The sequence below is a fragment of the Papio anubis genome, chromosome 11, assembly GCF_008728515.1.
Source record: "Papio anubis isolate 15944 chromosome 11, Panubis1.0, whole genome shotgun sequence".
Lineage (NCBI taxonomy): Eukaryota > Metazoa > Chordata > Mammalia > Primates > Cercopithecidae > Papio > Papio anubis.
The window spans coordinates 23,367,146-23,379,097 of record NC_044986.1 but is presented as its reverse complement, the minus strand read 5'-3'; the positions used below and the strand labels follow the sequence as shown (position 1 = coordinate 23,379,097).

General features: G+C 44.5%; 1 protein-coding gene across 6 annotated transcripts in view; it reads left to right on the top strand.

The window, feature by feature from the left end:
- Positions 1–6,562: 6,562 nt before the first annotated feature.
- ADD3 (adducin 3) overlaps positions 6,563–11,952 on the top strand; it is a 128,914-nt gene continuing 123,524 nt past the window's right edge. For 2 of the 6 annotated variants that reach the window (XM_021944061.2, XM_021944055.2), the window contains exon 1: positions 6,563–6,771. The gene's annotated coding sequence lies outside the window, so the exon portion shown is untranslated. Of the gene's footprint in view, positions 6,772–8,537; positions 8,922–11,952 lie in introns of those variants that run through there. The other 4 variants (XM_021944060.2, XM_021944054.2, XM_021944058.2 and 1 more) reach the window with 3 other exon arrangements.

Below are 11,952 nucleotides of genomic sequence, written 5' to 3'. Positions count from 1 at the left end.
GGCGGCCGGGCGCGGTGGCTCAAGCCTGTAATCCCAGCACTTTGGGAGGCCGAGGCAGGTGGATCACAAGGTCAGGAGATCGAGACTATCCTGGCTAACATGGTGAAACCCCGTCTCTACTAAAAATACAAAAAACTAACCGGGCGCGGTAGCGGGCGCCTGTAGTCCCAGCTACTTGGGAGGCTGAGGCGGGAGAATGGCGTGAACCCGGGGGGCGGAGCTTGCAGTGAGCCGAGATCGCGCCACTGCACTCCAGCCTGGGAGACACAGTGAGACTCCGTCTCCAAAAAAAAAAAAAAAAAAAAAAAAAAAAGATACCAGGGGCTGGGTATGTTGGCTCACACCTGTAGTCCCAGCACTTTGGGAAGCCAAGGTGGGTCACTTGAGCCCAGTAGTTCAAGACCAGCCTGGGTAACATGGCAAAACCCTGTCTCCACAAAAAACACAAAAGTTAGTCAGACTACATAGATCCACACCTGTAGTCCCAGCTACCAGGAAGGCTGAGGTGGGAGGATCGCTTGAGCCTGGAAGATTGAAGCTGTGGTGAGCTGAAATCACACCACTGCACTCCAGCCTGGGAGACAGAGTAAGACCCTGTCTCAAAAAAAAAAAAAAAAAAAGAAAAGAAAAAAGAAAAAAGATACTAGGACTCAGGTCAAATATTTTACACACATTTATGCAGCAGAAAAGGTGTAGCCAGTTTTGTCCTTATCTGAATCTCTTTCACATAATGAAAAGGGGGCCATCCACATTTCACTCATGTCTCTGAAATTCTGTCTACACAGTGCATTGTTTCTATAGGATAGCTGTGATCAAACTGGTGGTACATGAGAATCACTTGGGGTGCTTAAAAAGTCCTCAATCCTCTTCTTTATTCAGATTAAAAAAAGAAAAGTCTCAACCCAGGGACTCATCCTAAAATACTTAATTCAGTAAATTTGGAGTAGAGCCTATGAATCAGTATTTTAGGAAACACTCCAAATGGTTCTAGTGGAGGTAGTTCTTGATTACTTTCTAGAAATACTGTCAAAAGGAGTAAAACACCTGGTTTTAAGATCATGTAATATACCAGAGATTCGTAGCTGAAGTGTGAAGGCATATGACCGTGTGATGAAAAGATGTATATGCAACTAATGTATTTTAGGTTTCACATAGCAATTGCATTCTTTGCATTCATTTTAAAGTTTTTCTACATAGAAACCTAGTGATTCTTGGCTGGGTGTGGTGGCTCACCCCTATAGTCCCAGCACTTTGGGAGGCTGAGGCAGGCAGATCGCCTGAGGCCAGGAGTTCAAGACCACCCTGGCCAACATGGTGAAACCTCGTCTCTACTAAAAATACAAAAATTAGCCAGGTATGGTGGCAGGCACCTGTAATCCCAGCTACTCAGGAGGCTGAGGCAGGAGAAACGCTTGAACCCAGGAGGCGGAGGTCATAGTCAAGACTCTGTCTCAAACACAAACAAAAAGAAACTAGTGACTGTTTTTTTTTCTGAGATGGAGTCTCGCTCTGTCATCCAGGCTGGAGTGCAGTGGCACAATCTCGGCTCACTGCAAGCTCCGCCTCTGGGGTTCACGCCATTCTCCTGCATCAGCCTCTCGAGTAGCTGGGACTACAGGTGCCGCCACCGCACCCGGCTAATTTTTTTGTATTTTTAGTAGAGACGGGGTTTCACCATGTTAGCCAGGATGGTCTTGATCTCCTGACCTTGTGATCCGCCCACCTTGGCCTCCCAAAGTGCTGGGATTACAGGAGAGAGCCACCGCGCCCAGCTGGAAACTAGTGACTCTTAAGTTGAGTTCATGTGAGTTTTTATGTCCTATATATGAGTGGGCCTACCATTAGGAGTTTCTTATTTGTAGCAGTTGTTTGCATATTTATTTAGCCATGATGATTTTAAGTTACCAAATAGAAAATGAATAAATGAGAATAAACACTTAAAAAAAAGAGGACCCTAAAGGGTGATATTTCATTAAAGTTTCAGAAATTTATCAGGCTTGATTACTTAAACAGTTGTATAAAGATCTTTCAGATATTTAGCTGAGGTTAATTCCTTTAAAATAAACCATATAGGTCACATAGTACCAACAAAATATGTTGATGAATCCTTGAATATTGCCCTGATTATATCTCCTTGGGGAATGAAGAACTCATTAGCATGAATTCCATGTCAGTCCTCCCTGCCTTGTTCCCCAAGTACTTTCCAGACTGGCTTGGCATAAAAGGGTGATCAAAATGTATGTAGCATGGCCAAGTTTCAAATGAATGGCTCATCTAACTCCACTGATTAAATACATAACATTACATAGTTTGAAAAGGCTGTTGTGCTTCATTAAGTTTACTTTTCTGTCTGAGAGCTTTAAAAAGGTAAATTCTGAGGGGTGGGATAGGGAGATGATTCTATAAATTCTTGGCTCTTCATATTCAAATGGCATATGCCTATTTCCCAACCCAAGGGAAAATCCTCAAAGCTGAGAAGTTGTTAAATTGGTAACAGTAAGGGTGTGTGTGTGTGTGTGTGTGTGTGTGTGTGTGTGTGTGTGTGTGTTTAGAAAGAGGAAGAAAGAAAGATAAACCTGTTTGCTTTCTGAAACAAGTAGTAAAACAGGTTGTTTAGGGTAAAGTCCCTTGAACTAGATAATTGATTTTAAATACATTTGCCTATAATAATACTTTATATTTACATAGTGCTTTGAAAAGTTCAAAGCATTTTTACATTTATTATCTCATTTGAACTTCACAACAACCCTATGAAGTAGGTACAGCAGGTTTTATAATCCACCACCGCCACCACTTAAAAGATAGCTAAACTGAGACACAAGCATGTCGAGAAACTTGTTTAAGGTCACATAACCAGTTGGTGTTACATCTAGAACTGGAACACCAGAATTTTGAAACTGAAGCCTGTGTTTTCTTGGCAGAAAGTGCCTCTGCTACTGCTTGATCTACGCAGAGTTCCTGTTGAGATTTGTGGCTACAATTTAACTGGAGAATACAAATCAGGCATGTCTAAAGAGCTCTACAGAAAAGAGATTGTTTCTTTTAGATCATGACTGTGTTAGGAAAGGGAGGTAGAGAATGGAGTCAGTTGTTTTGGACAATGCAAATTAAAAACAAACAAAAACACTTTGTAATCAGTTTCTGGATATGTTGGGAGCAATTCATTCATTAAATCGTGTATTCATTTTTTAAAGTATCTATTAAGTGCCTTTATATAAGAGACTGCTGAGCACTTTGGGAAGAGGTAAAGAAATGCATTCAATTTGTGGGGAGAGGGTGTGGAGGAATGCTTTGAATTATACAAATAATCACTGTTTTATTCATTGTTCAATACCACCTGGTAGATGAAATAAAAAGCCCTCCTTGCAGAGAAGCAAGGAAAACAAAAACAGATGAAGGAAACTGGGCAACTAATTTCTTTTAATTCTCTCCCTGTCGGAGGCATTAAAAAAAAAAAAATTGAGGCTGAGTGCGGTGGCTCACACCTGTAATCCCAGCACTTTGGGAGGCCGAGGCAGGCGGATCACAAGGTCAGGAGATCGAGACCATCCTGGCTTACACGGTGAAACCTTGTGTCTACTAAAAATACATAAAATTAGCTGGGCATGGTGGCATGTGCCTGTAGTCCCAGCTACACAGGAGGCTGAGGCAGGAGAATTGCTTGAACCCAGCAGGCAGAGATTGCAGTGAACTGACATCGCGCCACTGCAGTCCAGCCTGGGCAACAGAGCGAGACTAAAAAAAAAAAAAAAAACACCAAGGTGATAAAGTTCCTGCCAGGTACACAAAAAACCAAGTTTGCTGTGTCATACAACATAATACAGATTTTTAACTCTAATGCTTCCTTGAAACTAGGTAGACTGGGTTTAGGTTAGTACCAGGCTCTTTACCAGGCATACTGAGTGAAGATTTAAGGGAAAAACGTTAGTGTCTAGCCCAAAGTTTTCAATATCCAGAAAGCATCTCTAAAGGCCAGAAATAAGTCGCTACAATACTTTCCCCTGCCTGACTCCAAAATGAAGCATTCCTCTTGGCAGGCATGCTTGCAGATGTAGACAACGGAAACAGAGGCACCCATGGATGCAAGGAAACGACCACCAGAGTAGCTGAAGGCCCTGTCATTTGAATAGAAGACAAGCATGAGTTTGCTAATGGGTTACGGGTTTCCCCAAAGGTCATTTTTTTTTCTCTCAACATCCCCCTGGACAGGTTTCTTCACTTTCTAATATAAACATCTCCAAATTTGAAGGCAAAATTCGCTCATACTTACATTATAAGTAGTTGTTTGATATATTCCTTTAGTTTATACATACATAAATAGTATCAGTGACTACAACTACTTGTTGTTGTTTTGTCTTTTGAGACAGAGTCTTGCTCTGTTGCCCAGGCTGGAGTGCAGTGGTACAATCTCGGCTCACTGCAACCTCTGCCTCCCAGGTTCAAGTGATTCTCCTGCCTCAACCTCCCGAGTATCTGGGATTACAGGCACCTACCACTATGCCCAGCTAATTTTTGTATTTTTAGTAGAGATGGGATTTCACCACGTTGGCCCGACTGGTCTCGAACTCCTGACCTCAAGTGATGGGTCTATGTCAGCCTCCCAAAATGCTGGGATTACAGGTGTGAGCCACCGCGCCTGGCCTGAAACTACTTGTTTTTGTTGTGACAGGTCCTGCTCAGCCCCCAGAGTGGGTATATGAAACTGTGTATGTTCATGCATAGTTTATTTGCCTTCTGTGTGTGAAGAGTGGAGACTCATAATTAATCCTAGTTCTGTCCCTAACACTGTCCCCATTTTGTTTCTCCAGGTTTCCATGTTTTCTACATGTAAAACAACAGGGTTGGAGTAGGTAAGCTCTAAAATCTGTTTTACCTCTGCCATCCTACAAATGCTACAGTTTTAAAATATGTTTTAGTTATTACTGAACATACATTATAGTACTTCAGTCACTTGGTATCCTTAACAATATATTAGGGTCCTACTTCAGGGAAATTGGTCATAGTTGGATACAAAATCATAATCAGATAAAATTAAGTTTATTTACTTTACAAAATAAATTGCCAAAATATTTCAGAATAGTGGCAACTAACATACTCTGGTTAAGCATTTAAAATGAAGATTTACTTTTAATCCAAATTTTCAGAAAAAGTAATTTAGAGCGAGACATACTTACATTCAGTGACAAAAATATAAACATATGAATGTCATAAAATCATACTATTTTGGAATGCTAAAGGACCCTGGGAAATTCTTTTGTATTTTTTTTTTTTTCGAGATGGTGTCTTGCTCTGTTGCCAGGCTGGAGTGCAGTGGTATGATCTTGGCTTACTGCAACCTCCACCTCCCGGGTTCAAGCGATTCTCCTGCTTCAGCCTCCCAAGTAGCTGGGACTACAGGCACACATCACCATGTCCGGCTAATTTTTGTATTTTTAGTAGAGACAGGGTTTCACTATGTTGGCCAGGATGGTCTCAATCTCTTGACCTCGTGACCCACCTGCCTCAGCCTCCCAAAGTGCTGGGATTACAGGCGTGAGCCACCATGCCCAGCCAGACCCTGGAAAATTTCAATCCAACTTCCTCACTTTACAAAATAGAGAACTAAGAACCGAATAAGGTTACTTACTTGTTCAAGATCACACGGGTCCATAATTAACAAAAGCTGTGCAAAGAAAATCAATGGCAGAATATTTTCTGTATTTTTTTCTATTCGTATTTTGAGATCACACCTCTTCATTTACTTAGAAAAAAACATAGCTGGTCAGTGCTTAAATCAAATAATATTATAAAGAAAAAATGTAAGGTTATAATGCAGATTCTCATATGGACACGACACATTTTAATAGTGTAAATAGTAGATTCATATGCGCTTAGAGTCAGTCAATCCACTTGTGTTTCTTAATTTTGCTGACTTTTGAATTGCCACTGAAATAGCACAATACTGTGCTATTATCCAAAAATTATTTTAGATATATTTTGTTTTTTCAATATGTAATATTGTAATTTTTATAACACATGAGCACACATTGAAATCTGTCAATAATATATTTTCTAATACTGGTATTCACTGAAGTTCCAAGTATGCTTATAGGTAGGACTTGAATCCATTGCTTCTAGTCACATAAATGAGTTTTACTTCATTTTTCTTTTTATTCTTGTATTAAATACTAAATAACTTTCCTTTATATAGTTATTATTTTAGTACAATTATTGAAAATTAAATATTTGCACAAATTACTAATCAGTTTCAAGGCATACAACTTTATTTTGCCACTAACCCCAATATTTGAAATTAGCAGGGCTCTTTAAAACTGGTGCTTCTAACATTTCATTGACTTACACTAAAATCACTGCCTCCATTCCTCAATCACCCAGTTATTTTTAACCTTGACCTCCCACAGCTGTACTGATTTACTCAGTCCACAAAACTCTCTGATTCCACCCTCTCTGCCTCTTATGAAGCAATACTAGAGAGGAAAAACAAAACCCATTCCTTTAAGAAAGATTCCGCCTCCTCTCTTATAAGCAAGCGCCTAATGGTAATTGTAGAGTCTACTAAGTCAAACACTTTACTACTCAGCATTGAGAGAAGCTGCTGCTGCTAATGCTGCTGTTGCTGCTGCCGCCGCCGCCGCCGCCGCTGCTGCTGCTGTTGGTCTGAGGCTGCAGTGGCTTTCTGTGCAGCATTGCAGAATCCACACCTAGAGAACAGAAGACACAGACACGTACGTCTACTACCCTGGTTAGAAGGAAGCTTTGGATCTTCGGTGGGTAAGGAGATCTATCTATTTTGTCCAGAAACTGTTAGAAAAGGAATGATCATGGAAAAGACTGTTCACCAGACATGCTTAAAATGGATTTTGTTAATTTGTCTTCCTTTGGTGGTGGTGGGGGTGTCTAGATTTGTGACTAGCAAAATATAGTGGGGACTATATTCTGATAGGTGCCCTTAGGATACTTTTTTTGCTATTCATAAAAAGGCTAACCTTGATGCATGCAAAGCTTTTCATTTTTTTTTTCTTTTTAAATGCAAGAAAATATCCAGCCACTCCCAATATCTCTCTCAAATACTGCAGATATTTTTAAATGCCAAATAATATGTCAGGCTGAGCATCTTCTAAACAATTTTCTCCCCCAAACTAGGAAGACTTCCCCACGATTCGTTAAGAGTATTTAAAAATAATAAGGCATGGTTGGATTTTTGAGCAAATGGGAGATGGTGGTAGACTAAAATTTCTACAGCCTTAGTCCAGTGGAGAGAGAAAACGATAAATACATCACAGTTTGTGCCAAGACAAAATTCATTTTCCACACTTCATATGTGGGAAGAGGAAACTACATTTTAATTAGCACATTTTTAGGGAGGAGGGAGGGGATGAAGATGAGGGGGATGGCGTGAGGTATTTGAGGGGGACGAGTCTGCAGATGAGGAAAGGAAATGAAGTGGATTGTCGCCAGTGCCTTGGAAACGAAGGGAGATAAGGGTGGGGAATGAAGTTTGCTGTGTGTGTTAGGGTGGGGTTGGCCCAAGGGACCGTGAATCACTAGAATGGAGCTCGGAGGGGTGTGCTTGCAAGTGTACTGGTGCAGGAGGGACGTGGAAGTCGTGGGTGGCAGAGAAAAGTGTGCACCGCTGGGAGGTCTATTTCGAGAATAGGTTGAGGTGAGAAACATGTCTGGGCGACGGGGGTGGGCGGCCCGGTGTCACCTGTGGATGGATCCACAGCCCTGCAATTGCGTGTTGCAAAGTTTGCCCGGCCCCGCATTCATTTTGAAGGTTCTTGGCGATGCCTCGACTTCTCGCCTCAAAGAAGTGAGCTCTCATAAGGTTCAGAGGCCGGGAGCCAAAGTGGGAGTGAAGACTCTCGAGGGGTCCAAATGGAGCAGAAGCGAGAGCCCCTGCCCTCCCGCCGTGTGGAGGTGAAGCAGGGGTTGTGGGGACTAGGCGCCCGCGAAGGCAGCTGTGCTGAGAGCAAAGTCCAGGCCCCACGGGGGGCGTGCGGAGGTTGAACCTTTGCAGTGGCTTTCCCCTAAAGCCCCAGCAGCCAGTGTGGGCGGCCGAGGCTGACTCAAAGCGGCGGCTCAGTCTCGGGAGTAGGAGTGGGGGGCTCGCTCATTTAAGGCGGGAGACATTTCCGAGGCGCCCCTCCTCCCCTTCGCGGTCGGATTTCTGTCGGGGTCGTTTCCCCCTCTGGCCCTCCGGGGACGCTGTGGATTCGAGCTGCACAGCCGGAGGAGGACGTTGAAGAGGCGCCAGGCAGCCGCCCCGAACCAGGCCCTCCCGACTGCCGGGCCTGCAGGCCCCCACCGCCGCGGCTTCACGGACTTAGCGCTTGAGGGAGCCGAGGGAGCTGCGGGGGCGGGGCCAGGGCTCTCGAGGGGCGCTCGGGGCGGGGCCAGAGAGAGCTCGGGGCTGCCAGAGGAGAAGCCTTGAGGAGGCGGGGCCGGGACGCTACGGAGTCTGAGAGGCGGGGGCAGAGGCGTCGGGGGCTGCGAGGGGCGGACCTTGGGGGCGTGACCGGGGAGGGTGCTTGGGGAACTGGGGGGGGGGCGTGGGGGGGCGGGACCAAGGGACGCTCGAGGGGCGCTCGGCTAGTCCCGCCAGAACGCCAGCCGCCAGCCCGTAACGGTCGCCGGTGTGAGGGGCGGGAGGGAAAGAAGAGGGGTTTAAATTAGATTTTTTTAAAAACACAGAGCAAGAGCTAGAGGCGTCGGCATCCCAGGTGTCGCCGCTTCCTGCTGCACAGGGCTAGGCGTCCAGGTCCCTCCCTCCTCAAGCCCCCTCCCCTTCTCCCGCCCTACCCTTTGGGGCTCTGCGGCGCTTAAGAGGCGGCGGCAGCGGTGGATCCGGCGGCTGCTGCAGCCCGGGCGGCTGCGGAGAAGGAGGGAGGGGAAACACAAAGCCGGCTGCGCGCTGCGAGGTAATCCTGCGGGGAGAGGAGGCGCCGTCGTCCCGCCTCTCCTCCAGGCCGGGACGCGGGCACCCGCGCGGGGGCTGGCAGCGGGGACGCTACCGGGGGTCGCGCGGGGGTGGGAGCGGCGGCTGGCGGGGCCGAGGGGACTTCTCATTGGCTGTCTCTGCGGCCTCAGGTGAACCCTTTTCCGGGGTGGGAGTGGGGACCTCCGACAGGCCGGCGGGGAGCGTACCTGCGGGGAGGGTCTGGGGGCGGCGGTGCGCGGCCTGCGGCGCCGCTGTGTGGGCCCGACGCTTTGCGCGTCCTCTAGTTTTTCCTAGGAAGGCGAGGAGTGCTAAAATCAGATGCTAGCTGATAGCTTAGGTGACCCCGGGGACCTTAAGCCCTGAAGGTGCACTCCAGGGGAGTGGGAGGTTCCTGCACTTGGAAAAAAGGTGGAGGAAAGAGAGAATGTTGGTTTTAGTTTTTTTCTCCTCATTAAAAACAAACACAACTTCTGTTACAAGTTGAAAGTGTTCAGTCACCTTTCTCCTGTAATCCGCTTCCCCACCCCCCGACACAGACATACATACACACAAACACGCCACCCCTACAAACGTATACATGTTAGGTTGAGCTTCCTGCTAGGGGTGACAAGCAAAGTTGGCAGCAGGTCTGGTGTGCCGGTGTTTGGGGCACGTCCAGCCTCTTTGGAGGTATGCTATTATAGCTCAGGCAAGACCACAGACAGGTAGCATAATCTGGGCCTCTTTTAAAATGGCAAGAACGGCCTCAGGTGAACTTTTTTGTTGCAGAGATTTAATTGCAAGTAGGTGCCCGTTGAAAATGGGAGCGCAAGGAAAACCACTAATTTCCTTGGCACATGTGCTGTTGCAATTAACCTGGTAGAGTGTTAAGGAATTTAACTTAACCAAGAGGCTTTGAGGGAGGATTATATGCAAGTTTGGGGAAGGAATTGATAAGATTCTGGGGTATGGGACTAGCTACATACACGTGCGTGCACGTTTACGTTGAATTATGTAGCGTTTTAGATTTAGCAGTGTTAAATGGTAGCTTTTCTTGGAATGGCTTCTGACTGCATAGTGCCGGGTACGTTCCTAATTTTGGCTTCAGAAGACTCCTAGTGAGAGTGTTTTTAAAGATTAAAAAAAATAAGAGTACAGTGCAATTTGGCGTTTTTAAGTTAAATATTTGACTGTTAAAAATATTTGTGTAATTAAGTTATGCGACCAACCCATTAACTTAACCCTATAAATATTTGCTCCCATGGCTGTTTGTTGGTTACCTGCTAGAGGTGGAACTCGAACAATGTAAAATTTATAGGGTTAAGTTACCTATCCCTGTAAATAACTGGAACATTATAAATGGAGCATTTGTAGAAAGTTTTTATATCGAAGTCTCCATTATATTGTCCTTGCATTATAACTCATTTTCCTTTGCTTAAATGGAGCAGATTAACTTTATGGAAGGAGGACCAGGATAAAATAAAGGCCGCTACATTTAACTCTTCATCTTTCTGAAGAGTTCAGTCTGTGCTAACACTTAAGGTGCTCAGAAGTGCTGGCATGTTGGTAATAGTTTTTTAAAGAAGAAACGGGTGTATCTATTTTGAATGTTAAACATAATTTGAAGGCGTTTTTAGTTGGTTATGAGACATTCAATATATTGCTACATTTTACGTATATGATGTCAGGAAATGTTTGGTAAACATTTGACATAGTTGATCATATGACACTTGGGAAATAGTTTGCATTGATAGAAGGATTGTATTTTCGGAATGTAAGTTTCAAGCATTGACTGAAAGGGAGAAAATTATACACTTTGCTGTCTCACCCCTTTTTTCAATATTATGCTGGGATGAATGTGAATTCTGCACAATTATGTTTAAAATGTAGATTTGGTCTTTGTAAAAGCAGAATGTCTTTTGAGACCAAGAGAACATAACATCAGCAACAGCCCAACTCCTAAACACAATCCTAAAACCTAGATACAGGGTGGTGCCCAACTTCTGAGGTTTTGAGACTTCCTGGAGTAGTGCTATCATGTCTGAGTGTTTTTGTCACATGTAAGCCTACAGGTGGTTAGCTGATTGATCTTTCCCGTTTCAAAGCAGTTGGTTAGCAGTACTGGGCGGCATGTATGCATGTCATCAGAGTATAAGAAGTGTTTGAGGGAAGAAATCACATAAAAGCATAGAAACCCGGCTCTGAACAAACTGTGTAGTGTGTTGGGGAACAGTCACATCAGAACTTTAGCTTAACTGAGTTATGTGTAAAGTGCTTAGAATAAGGTTTGTACTCAGTGCTTTATGTGTTTATCATTATCAGTATATAAAGTGACATATCTTTTTGAAGGCTGTTATATCATGCTACCCAGCATGTGAAGACTCAGCAGATGTTTGTGATAGCCAATATTTGTGTGCCTAACCTCTGTGCCAGGCACTAAGAGTTTTATATGATTTAATTTACTTAGTCCTTCCAGCAACCCAGTGACTAAACAGAGGGATGGAGAGGTTAAGTATCTTCCCAAGGTGTAGTGATATTAGGTGACACAGGTTGGATCTGAACCCAGAGTGAGCCCATGTAACCACTGCCCCTTGTTGCTATTGAGCTCATGGAAATGATTGCAAACCAATGAGAAGTCTTCATGGTATTCCCAAGACTATCAGGTGCTCTTGTCTTGTTTAACCACATCCTCTGGTATTAATACCACCAAGTTGTGCTTAAATCTAAAGAGTGATGGTTAACCTGCATTAAATACAGTCACCTTTTGACGTTGAAAGAGTATTCTCTTTTGATATATGACATGTGTTTAGGGTGCTGGAGTTTGTGCTAGAGCATGCTGTCTTTCTAATTACTAAAGATACTAAAGTCTTTTTTTTTTTGAGACGGAGTCTCGCTGTGTCGCCCAGGCTGGAGTGCAGTGGCTGACTTTGGCTCACCAAGCAGTTCCTCGCCTCCCGGTTCACGCCATTCTCCTGCCTCAGCCTCCGAGTAGCTGACTACAGGCGACCGCCACCATGCCCGCTAGTTTTTGT